General features: G+C 39.4%; 1 protein-coding gene across 1 annotated transcript in view; it reads left to right on the top strand.

The window, feature by feature from the left end:
• Window positions 1-1995: 1995 nt before the first annotated feature.
• The window catches only part of rhbdf1b (rhomboid 5 homolog 1b (Drosophila)), a 36969-nt gene continuing 26269 nt past the window's right edge, over window positions 1996-12695 (top strand). The window contains exon 1 of the mRNA XM_053341219.1: window positions 1996-2231. The gene's annotated coding sequence lies outside the window, so the exon portion shown is untranslated. The remainder of the gene's footprint in view (window positions 2232-12695) is intronic.

Genomic DNA, 12695 nt, shown 5'->3' with positions numbered 1-12695 from the left:
ATGCGAGAAAAGGACACCGACCCTGCAGGAGAATAAACCATTGAATAGGGGACTAAACCATCACTGCAACACCTGTGCAGAGACAAACTAATAAATCAAACTATCCATCAATCAGATTTAAACAACAATGCTTCAATTGGACATAAAATGGTAGCAATGAGACCTGACAACAGCAATAAAGTAATGGCATAACAAGAGTGTCTTTCATCAAAGATATTCAGATCAACCCCTCATATAAGTTAATTATTCTTGAGCGTGATTATGTTTGTCTGTTAGCCCCTTCACAGACTGAGAATAGCAGGATTGGTGAAATAAATCAGCAGCTGTCTGGTGCTTCTTGTCCATAAGTATTTCTTCATTCCAGGAAGTTTGGACAGTTTGAGATGACATTACCATTCTTGAGGTTTTCAGACATCTTTTAAGATCTGTAAAACATGCTTTACCTCAGCTCTGTTGAGTTGACGATTCAACTTTGGCACAGGCCTAATGTTCTGCGTGGAGCCTTCTTTAACAGCTCGAAAACATACTTAACATTGTTTGATCGCCTTCACATGCGATCATTAATAGGAATTGCTCATAAACATAAAGCTTAACTAACTACATGTTTTAGCTACCAAAAGTACACCTTACACCTGTTAGAGGTCTCAGAGACCAGAGCTGTAAAACATTCGTACTGTATATTCTACATGTGCAATTGACTTTGACAATACTGTTTAAGTAGCACTACCATTTAAAAAATCCCAATTTAGTCAGTTTAGATCTGTTACAGAGGGTCTAACAGAGAATTTGATCTAACTGACCTACTAACATACTGTACATTTCTTAGGCTGTAAATGACTTTTCGCTTCCAAATGTCATACATAAGTGCTCATGCATAGCTCAAATAACATGTAAACATTTAATATTTTTTATTTGGTGTAATAACAATACTGTATAGTTATTTCAGTATTCACCATGCGCTCGTCTAGTTTGGGTCAAACGGAAGGGTTACAAAATGTCTGTGAGGATTCTCAACACAGCAGGGCCATCTCCTCAAGTCAGCAGTTTACCTACCCCTGACAAATAAGGAACACTCTTTCAAGGACAACAACAAACATATTTTGGATAAGTAGGACAGATGGTTTGAAAGGAAAACGAAGGAGACAAGGTCAAAGTAGAGAAACCATCTTTAGGCAGAGGAGGGGTCTATGACAACACGTATCTCCCTACAATATTGTCCTGTCCAACTTCCCTATATGAGTTTTAACAACCATTTAAATTTGACCTCAATGACTGTAATGTTTTTACTATGTCCAGGATCACTAAGGAATTAAGTGGTATCAATGACCTTGATAACAACCTCATAGAGTTTAAATACCTGGGACTCCCAACCAGTCAGTCCTTCTGCCTGTCCTGCCACCAACCAAGACCGAATAAGACGTAAGATCCCCTACTATGGCTAGAAATGGGCATAAGCCCTAAACTCTCCCTCCTGGCTCATGATCATCTAGCTAGTTATAGTTTTGGACAAGGGTTATAACTCCCTGCATATTGAATTTAAATAATACATTTAAATGGAATTTGTATGTTTTACAGTTATTTTTTAATGAAGCAAAGTCAATGCCAACAAAACACACAAAGGTTAAATTTGCTATCAAGATTTTTAAAAACCCAAAACATAACAGAAAGTGAAGCTGAATCTGACATCCATAACATACAAAACAAACACTGGGCTACTTAGAAATGAAGTAATAGCTCCTAGTATTAAATCATAGGTTACTTAATGCTTAACACATTTTATATAACAGTTTGAACAGATGTCTTACCCAATTACGTAAAAAAGGATAATTACAACGAGCTTGTAGATTTCCACCGGGTCCAGGTTGGCTGTAGTTGATCGGTATCGCCGGTAGGAGGAGCCGTGAGGTCGGCCCATTGACTGTATCAATGGGTCGGTCGGCTTCGCGGCAGTCAGTCAGTCGGTCGGTCTCTGTCCTGTCATCCAGCGGTGGCAGCAGCAGCAGCAGCCGCGTGGGCGGACCAGGAGAGATAGTCCAGTCTGACAGGAACCGCTGTGTTTCATACTGCGGGGAGGAGGTTTCGTGTGATTGATATTTTGCATCTGTATGGGACGCGAGCACCGCCCTCACTAACATCTGGCAGGGATAACTTATGAAGTGACCGGCGTTTGCATCTCACCGGCGGAGAGAACGGTGTCGTATTTGGCTGCAGGAATTGGACTCAGTTTGAAGGTAAGCGAAGGAGGGACACACGCTGCTTATCACATCGGGAATTGTCGCTTCTCACCCCGACAGTCACTGCACACCCCGCGCTGTCAGCATCTCGTTCACAGTGCAGGTATTTAAGGGCGCTGCAGTATACAAGGGTCTGGGTGCGGACTCAGGGGTGACAGCATTAGTAAAAGCCGAATATGCATTTCACTATTAGAGTTTTACACACCCAGACTGGATTTCAGGGCTTTTATTTTGAAAAGGTCTTGTTCAGGTGGTCATGTCAGGAGTCAGATGGAATTGCTGAGAGTGAGCGAAACAGGTGTGTGACACACACAAGCACAGAGTCTGCTACCTACCTTATCTCTTTCCCATGATTCATCCTAGTTTATTTCTACCTTGCTGCACTTGGTTGGAAGGCCAAGGCACTCGGAGCTTCATCAATCAGTGTGTATGTGTGTGTGTAAGTGTCAGAGAGAGAGGGAAAAAGAAAGAGAGGGTAAAACATTCAATACCTTTTAACCTACTGGCCTCTATTTTATACTCTAAAATGCTGAAGTAAATCAAGCCAAAGTTGCATGCACATACAGTACACACACAGACACACACAAACACACACACATACACAGGTTTTGAGAATGGTAAATCGATGTTTAAGTGTTGCAGGCTGTGATGCTGTGGAGATGAAGGGGACCAGTTTGGTTGCTGGTTGCGCAGAAATCCCAAAGAGACAATTAAACTAGTGACCCGTGTCATCGAGGTTTTGTTTTAGCTTCCTGTTTGGAAAGATGGTAGGAAGTAGACTTTTGAGCCAGTTGGCAGGAGCACACACACACACACACACATACACACACACACACACACACACACACACCTGGAACAGCCGGTCAGGTTTCCTACTGAGGGAGATCAGATTATTGGCCAGGGTTTGAACCTGTGACCTGCAGTGCATGGTTGTACATGGAGACTCAATATTGGGTTAATGGAGTGTGGTAAAAAGAAATGTCAGAACTCAACTCTTGCACCTTCTCTTTCTCTTCACACACACACACACACACACACACACACACACACAAGAACGCAAGCACGCATGCACACACACACACACACGCACGCCTCATAAGGATGTGAACCTAAATTCTTCTCTTTTTTAATGATTGCAGATTATTCATTGGAGCTGTCATATCATTATGAGATGTATCCTCAAGGAAGATTTTTTTTTTAATTGTGGGTATTCATTTTACAAAGTCTTTTTACTTTTTAAAAAATTTCACACTGGTCGAAACTTCTTGTGGGTTTCAGGCTGACTTTGGTCTAACTGACAGAATGTAATATTAGCTACTGGTTTGAACATCCTGTTTTGGAAGGAAAAAAGTCTTGCAGTGTCCCAGGATTTGCGTATGTAAGTAAACTATTTGTTGCAAAATGTAAAATTGTATATTCCGATGCAACTTTGCAAAAAAGTACTGCATTTACCAACTAAATCGAGAGTTTCCACATATTTTCTTTGTCATGATTAAATCTGATTTATCTTCCTGATAAATGGACTACTTCCTTGGTGTGTAAATGTCAACATTAGCCCATTACAACAATGAAAAGCAGCATATTCTTGCAATTGAGGAGCTAAATCTAGGTAATGCATATTCTGACACATGATGAAAAAAACGCCCTGACTTTCAGTGTAAATTACAACTGACGGTCCTTCACACACACACACACGCACACACACACACACAAATTTACACTCACATACTGACTTGAGTCATTTCTAAACAGGAAGTTGGCAGCATCACGGAAGATGTTTCATCTGGGGTGAACTCTGTATACGTAAATGTAAATATGCTAGGCGTCTGTGTGCACGCTAGTATTTCACAGGTTTGCTTTTTATCTCTTTAGTCTCTTTCTCTTTGTGCACTGAGCGCGCTGTGTGAAGCGTGTTTGAACAGGTTGGATGGAAAAAGCAGCAGTGACAATAGCAGATTTATTTCTGGGCCAGTGCACTCTGAAGTGAAATTGCACCTTCATGTTTATACTGAGTCCTCTGCCGGGTGCATCAGGGTGGAAAACTGGTTTGGTTTTACAGGAACCCTCCAGCATTTTCACAATACATTTTTCATGGCATTTTGCCCAGGACCAGGTCTTCACCAGTGCCTACAAGCTGTACTGTTTATCTTGTGTTGAGTGTTGCTACTTGTCACCGCATAAGTAGACCTTTAATTGGGAATACATGAGTCAAGTCATTGTAATAGAATTTTAATGGACGTTTGACTAAAGTGACTTTAACTAAAGCAGGAAACTAGAGCTTGTGTAGTATTGTGAACTGAACTGCCAAGGTGTACTATTAAATACTTTTCTCTCAATATCTTACTCAGCTCAATTGCTGCTTAACTCTTCACATTTCACAAGCTGAAGCCAGCAGGTTTCATGATAAATGGCTTAAACTGGTAATTCACAGCTTTTTTGCCTTGTGGCCTTGTGAAAGATCCTTTCCGTCGCTTTTCATAGGAATAGTTTTCATCCATGCTTGTGTTGTAACTTTAGAGATAGCAATGTTACAATACCATTGTCAGTATGTCAAGCTGTCAGTCGTTCCACCTCTTTGGTACAGGCTCACACTTCTCAACAACTACAAACTACAAAAGTCCATGGTGCCCAGAGGATGAATTTGAATGATTTTGCTGATCACATGACTTTCAATCTAAGGTTTGCAGTTATAAGTGAAATCACTCCACAACTAATAGCCTAGATGAATTGCCATTAAATTCAGTATAGACATTAAAGACATCCACTTTGGCAACCCCTTAGCTTTTCTGCTAGCTGTAAAGTTTTGATTAGCAAAATTGGAATTGTAATACCTGCTAAACATAAATAGTGAACATGGAAAACTTTATACCTGCTTTGGGTAGCCTGAGTTTTCCTTATTATTTTCCAGGAAGTGCAGAGTTGGAAACATGAACACTGCATCTCAAATATACAAAAATGTGACAACACAAGAGCAGATAATTAAACTTTTAAAGTCAAATTCATGTTTCTGGTCACCATATTTTCATTGCACAACGTTTTATTTGGCAAATACCCCTGTAATGCCATACATATTAAATTAAAAATTTGGTTTAGGTTTTTCATGTTGTATTTCTCTTTTATTTCTCAAATGGTTCAATTTGATTAGAATGAACTGTTTTACATGCAAAACCAATTGCTGACAATCAGTGAACGAAATTGTAGTCTGTTTGATCCTGATGTTCTCTCAAAATTATTCAGTTCATGATTCACAATTTTTTTAAATCAGCCAACTGTCTCTTGGGGCTTGTCACTTTGGACATGTACATCAAATATTAGCAGCATCAGGACTGTTCACCATGAGTCACATGTGTTTCTGACTGAGCTTACTGACAGGTGAAGGCAAGAGCAACTGAGGCCATAGCAGTTCGTTTTACCCACAATACCCTGAAAGACAAAATGATCAAGATCTGAGTTGATCCCCGATGATCTGGGCAGGGATTTCTTTAATCCTCTCCATCTCTCTGTCCCTCTCTGTCTTGGTACATGTACATCTCATTCAGTGTTTATTTTGTGTGTCTCTGTGAGGTTCTTACTCGCATTCTGACTTTTTTTTTTCTATTTCCCACACGTCATCATTGTAAAAACAAACCAGAATGGTCTTATCAGATATGGTACCTTGACAGATAAACCTGTGCTGCCAGGGCACTGGGTTAAGTCATAGTTTCTATCATGAAACACAAAGCCAGTTTATACATGCTTCACAGAACAAAATAAATCATGACAATATTTCAGTGATCAGAGGGGTGATTTTAGAAATCTTCACTTAGTACTCATCTATGTTAAATATACATTTGCAGCTACATTAATCCTCTTTTCCTCATGCAATCTGATTTTAATCTTTACTGTGTTGGAAGTCAACCACTCTCTGCTGTGTTGCTGGTTTAATTTTCCTTTGCCAGCTTAGAGATAGACACGGCAGTAGGGATTGTGAGTCCATGAATGTAACAAAAACACTGCACATTAGAGGGATTGTCAAGGGTTAAACTGTGCAGTGGAAGTATGGGCAGAGGGGGCAATGAAAGGTCATGGACAATTGAAATTGGGGTATGATAGATGTGCAGATGTACAGTCAAACAGCTACTTTTAAAGGTGCAGAACATCTTATGAGTGATTGTAATCACAGTCTGCGCATTGGTCCAACTATTACGAGAACTGCACATAACGTTTTGAAATTTGTCATGATTACACACCTTATACATTATACCTTAAGTAAGACGCTGATGGACACAACATTCATAGCCACTAAAACATAATTGGCAACTGATTTGATGGATCATCTGTCTGTCAACATCCAGCACCATTTTAGCTTGTCAGACAGCTGAAATAACAACGCTGATTGGTCTGATTGGCATAAGCACACAACTTGAACCCTGTCATGATGGATTCTTGCGTGATCTTTTGAGCTTTCCAATCCAGCTGCCTCGAGATATAAGGAGTTTGTAGAACAAAATGAGATTAGAGCCATAGCTATATCTTTGGGTTTGACTCTGGTATCACAATTGGTGCCACAATAGAACCTAAGAGATGAGAACGTGCTCATAGCTGAACTGGAAAACCCAGAGTTAATTAAACTAGTTGCAAACCACCACTTTGATACAGGTTATCCATGATCATTAATGTTGCACTGAGTGCTTTGTGATAGAGGCTCCTGCATACAATTTGATGCATGTGTTTTTTAGGTAAAGACAGATATTTTCCATTTAAAATAAGCATTATTGTGCTTTTGAACAATGCAGATATTTACTTTTTTCAATATCTTGCAGGAAAATGTCTTGAACTTGTAACAAAAAGGCTGGTTGAATAGCAAGCTGTCTGTCAAAAAGAATTTTAATCTGCCCATTATGTGGCGTATACTGGTCTCCAAACTCTTCTTCAGTGTCCACTTGATGACAATGCTGTCCCCCGGCCAGAGTTCTCTAGAGGGAATCCAGACTTCTCTGTGAAGATCCTGAATAACTCCTCTCTGTTTCCTTGAAACCACAATTATGACCTCCATTTTCCCCCTCTAAATATTCTTTTCAAAGGCAATTCTTTCTCCCCCGCTATCTTACCCTAATGTGGCATCTGTGGGCAATTACCATTAACTTTTCATACAAGGCCAGCCAACAGAGGAAGCTGTTGTATTGGCGCACACAGCATGGGTTTGCTGGCTGCGTAGAGGGATGGCAGGAAGGAGGGATAGTGGGAGGGATGGATGGTTGCTGAGGAGGCCTATTCATGTCTCCAGGCGAGGCCATACTTGACTAGACACTTATTGTGATGGTGACCTTCCTGTCACCATACAGCTAACACAAAGCAGCTTCATATGAGGGTCAGCTGAGCTGTTCTCTTTGTCTCCCATCCTGCATGTCAATCATTCACTCTGTCTCTCTTTCCATATGAAAGTATATGGGATATGAAAGTCAGTTTTTGATTGTTTTATCCCCACACCATTGCTTTGACATAAGTGTGTCACACAGTAGCTCCTTTTCATCCCAACAAAGGTTGTGTTGAATGTTGGAAAAGTGACAACAGCAACATCAGAAGCAAAAGAAAGCTTGCTAAAGAACCATTTTATACCATGAATTTTGAGGCTTCAGGCTACCAAACAGACCTCATACTTTTGCCTTTTGATTACACTATATGGGAGAGGAAATCTTCAAATAGAAAAGCCTTAGGTGGGAAAGTCAACAAGAGATGCTTTTCATTCCTTCATCAATACTGTGGCCTTGAGCAACTTGCAGTGCATCTAATCAGTAACCAGTGTGAGACTGTGGGATTATGCATGAGGGCAATATCTCCTAGAAATTACATTTATTTACTAATCTTGTATTTTACCAATTGTATTTTGAAAGAAGCATATTTGCTGCCTAGATTATGTGCAGTATTATTGTTGAATTAAAAACAGACTTAATTATTGTACCACATGGAAAGGGGTCAGGTTCAATGGTTGATGACTTCAGCTATCAGGGTTATGCACCCTGAGTCTTTCGCAACAAACGACCATTGGTTAAACTGACAATAAAGAATTCACCAGCCACTTTGAGGAAGCAGAAACACAACACTGATATATCAACACCTTTTAAGTTGATGACAATATCAGCATTTAGTTATGAATCACTGAGTCACTCTCAATGATCACTCTATGGCTCCTAACTGCTAACCTCACCAGCACAGGCAGGTAGTATACTAAAAACAACTGCCTGTTGTGGCTGTTGTTGAGTCTTGAGACACAACCAAAATAGTGATGCTGTGGGCATAAAAAAACAAAGATGCTTTGAAACTCTGAAGAACTGAGGGGGACTAAAGAGTTGGGTAATAGTTCTCTGAAGGATCATTACAATCAACCCCTTTCACATACAAGTAGTCATATGATCCATTATTCATTTAAATATATTGATTATATCCATTTTAATGTTGGTCAAAAATAATTGTTACTGTCTTGTTCTTCAAGTTATTTTCTTGATATTTAATCAAGATGTATGTTCCTTAACCTTAAACAGAGTGGTGTGAGCAGCACCTAAGCCAATAACCACAAAAAAGTGGTTACTAAAGTTGTTGTGTTACTATGAGGGGAGTGCGAAGGTCAGAGCACATATTGAAAGTGAGGTTTTCAGAATGTTGTTGTCATATTACTCATCAGTCTAAAATGTTCTTAGATGGTTGACTGGTCCACCACTCTTAATATTTCTCCATTCGGGCTAATAATTGTTTCACCATCTCTAGTAGTTTGAGAGTGATACTGCCTGTAGTGGATAAACAGAAATTGATAGTCATGTTAGACTTAAGTAAAAAACATGGTATGGCATAAAGACTTAAAAAAATAATTTGACCTGAATTATATGAACTCTATAATTATAAGTTTACTCTTTTGTTACAGCAATGTGTTGAAGTTCAGTCTTTTCAGTGTTCTTGATGGATGTTTTGGAAGGCGGCCTGTAGTTGTTGGCAGAGCAGTCAGCCAGAAGGTTACTTGGCCTCCTGCAGTGATGTACTCTTTATTTTAGAGCACCAATGCATTTCTTTTAGCCTCCCGTGTGAATGATGAGTGACAGGTACATCCCAGATGTTGAAGTTTTTACACAGGTTACACAGTTCAGAAGACAATAATGTACCATTTTTGGGCATCAATCACTGTAGAAAGGTACTTGATGCTAAGAGAAAGAACAAAAAAAAACTTTAATTTCAACTACTTTCATTATTTTATGTCATTACCCAGTGGAAAAAAGGGGCAGTAGAAAAGAAAGAATTTGTTTCTTGTACAAAAGTCCACCATCATACAGATTTTACTTAGAACATTTAAAATAGCATTCATGTGTGAACTTGCTTTTACTCATTAAAGTGTGATAAGCATTCACAAGTACTGTGTCAGCACATGCCTATCTTGAATGACAAGGGTATTCTTTTTTTTTGATTGAGCAAGATAATGGGAGGGAAAACAGAGCAAATACTACAAAGGAACAAAAAAACAGTGACAAAGATAAAGTGTGACTGAATGCCAGATATAGTGCTATGTTGGCCATGCACAGTATTTTTAACCCTGACACAACCACCTGTGCCATAATAAAAACCATTCCCATGATGTAATGGATGGAAATTTGAAGCCTTTATTTAAAGATTATGCTAGAAGTGTGTGAGTAATTTGAGACAGACTTGCGTTTTTGAGTTTCCTGCCTTGTACCTGCTGTTAATTTGTTGTCCATTGGCTGTAAAGCAGTGCCAGTTTAAAACAGAGAGCCAACTTTAAAGTCTGTGTAAAGTCAATTCATTGATTTACTTCTAAACATGTTATACATGTTGGAAAATGGTTACAGAAAACATGTGAAAAAGGCTGATCACCATGCCGTTCTGAATTGTGGAGATAGAGCCTTCTGAGCCTGCAAAAAAGGGTTACTCCTTGACGTAGTGGCGTGCCCACGTGACCCTGGTCCCTCCCCTATTATATAAGACTGATAGGCCGCTCTCCTCAGTGGTTAAGTGGCAAGTTATTGATACTACATCTAACACTACTACCAAAACAGTCTACAGTTAGCCAGTTAGCCACCGAGTTAGCTGCCGAGTTAGCCGCCGAGCTACCAGGTGAGCTAGTGGCAGAAAGAGACGTAGTGTCTATGTTTCGGGTAGAGGTGGTGACTTTGATTGACAGGTGACACTTGGTAGGGGGCGGGCTGAACTCGGCGGGCATGCCCACAGCATTTGGGAGCAAAGACAGAGGCTGATTTTTACACACCTTTGAAGCCTAATTTCATATATTTAGCGATTTTTTTAATCATTCAAATTTGGAAGGCTTGTTAACAACACACTTTTCTGTGGTGTGTCAGACTCAGAATACATATTTATTCTTACTTTACACGTACTTTAAGTCTCAGCTCTTTCTCCTGAAGCTACTGATTAGTCTCTGCTTCTCTCTGCTTTCTGTCTTTCACTTTTTGTGTCTCTCTGACCCCTGTTTCTCTTCCCCTCTGTCTTTCGCCCCCTCATCTTCTCTCACATCATCTTGCAGTCTCTAGCGGTTACTGTCACCAGCTTGTAATTTATAAGAGATTCAAGTGGCAGATGGGAACCAGGTGTCCTCTCTGCTGAAAAAAGTCTGCCCGATCTTCTCAAGTCCTACCTGGCACAGGCGCTGAGAAACCATTATACTGTCTCCAGTGGCATATTTGGCAGTTGAATGTGTTGGAATCACTGGACTGATGAATAGCAATTTTCTTTGGGGAGTTTTTCCATTTAGTCATTTCTGTTGAATTACCTACAGCTGCCAGTGATGTTACTATTTATCCTGATAATGAGTTTATCAAGCTTTCACTGACATTTAAAAATATATTTCCACTCTGATTGAGCAGGTTTAATAATTAAGAAGGTGCGTTTTGATTTATTTTATTATATCTATATATGTTGAATATTGGGGCCGATGCTGATACTGACATTAGGGAGTTAAAAAATCTGGTATCAATATATCAGCTGATAGCCTTACATAATGATATATATTTTTTTTTAATTATAGTAATGATGATGATAGTAATAATAATAATAATTATTATTAATTTATTTGTAAAGGCACCTTTCATACAAGAAATGCAGTTTTTACAAGAAAAGAAATAAAGTGCTTCATGTGAAAAGGACATAAAAAGAACATAAAAACATGTACAAATGTAGTATAAGATGGAAAATAAAGGTACATAACATTCTGCCTACACAACTGTTAAAAAAGAAAAAAAAGGTGTTTTAAATATCATTACATATCCGACAAAATATTGGCCAATTGATATATCTAGACAGGCAAATATAAGGTCATAATATCAGCTGACTGATTGGGTTGGGCTCTAATATTAAAAAAGCAATGGACCAAAAGAGTATCTGAAAGTCATAACTTGTAGAGACAAACATCACCTCTCTCTGCAGTTCCTCTTAGCAGCTGTCAGTTTCTTCTCACTGCTCAGGATGAGGATAGGAAGGATGGCATGCACTGTTAGCTCTGCAGCTTCACCAAAACACTATCACTCACAGAAACAGGTAAACTGATGCAGATGTTCGGTGAAGCAGACAGCATGGTGGTATGACTTAACAAACACAAACATGCATCTGTGTACACACTCATGCATACTCAGTCCTGCATTAAAAAAAACGTCGCTTTGCATATGGGTGTCACATGTTGTTTGGACATACAAATTATACGGAGACATAGATTTAGAATTTGAATTGAGAAGGATCATTTCTCTTCCACATTTATGCCGCCCCCCCCCCCCCACACACACACTGACATGCTGGTTAGTCGCTGCTTTGCTGAAATTGATTTCCTTTTGTTTTCTGCTCTCACTTGGTGCAGCATGTTTTTTGTCTGTCTACCACTTGCTCCTTTCATCTTCTCCCAACATGACATAAAGTCTTATTTTGCTTTTTTCATCACTAACCATCTGCTGTCATATTTTCCTCTTGTCTCTGGCTTACCATATACCAAGTTGTCTCTAGACAGAAGCAGTAGTTTGAGGTTTGTGGCAACAGGTTTATTGTCACATTGACACAGTGGTGAAAAATTACCAACCCTACTGAGTAAACAGAACTTATGCTAAGTTTTGATCTTCATCAGCAATACTTTGAAGTTGTATTTGATGGCCAGCCATGCATAGATCACACTGTTTTTTTTTCTTCAATTCTGTGCAGAATGCTTTGTCAGAAATGTGTGGGTGTGAAGTGAAGTGCAGTGGGTCGATGTTTTAAATGAATTCCAGACTAGGTGCCTTTGCTGTTTCTGAAATCCTCCCTACAGGCCACATGTCAATCTACAGTAGGAAACACTTGATCGTAGTCTATGCCAATCCTTTAATCATCCCTTAATGACTTTCATGTGAGACAGTTCTCACTGTGAGAAAAAGATCTGAGACTTTTTGATTATGCAAAGCCAGGACTGCAGGAAGTTTAGCTGTAAAAGCAGAGAAAGATGAA

The sequence above is a fragment of the Scomber japonicus genome, chromosome 20, assembly GCF_027409825.1.
Source record: "Scomber japonicus isolate fScoJap1 chromosome 20, fScoJap1.pri, whole genome shotgun sequence".
In the NCBI taxonomy this organism is placed as follows: domain Eukaryota; kingdom Metazoa; phylum Chordata; class Actinopteri; order Scombriformes; family Scombridae; genus Scomber; species Scomber japonicus.
The sequence above is the reverse complement of the archived record's forward strand: the minus strand, read 5'-3'. Positions and strand labels throughout refer to the sequence as shown.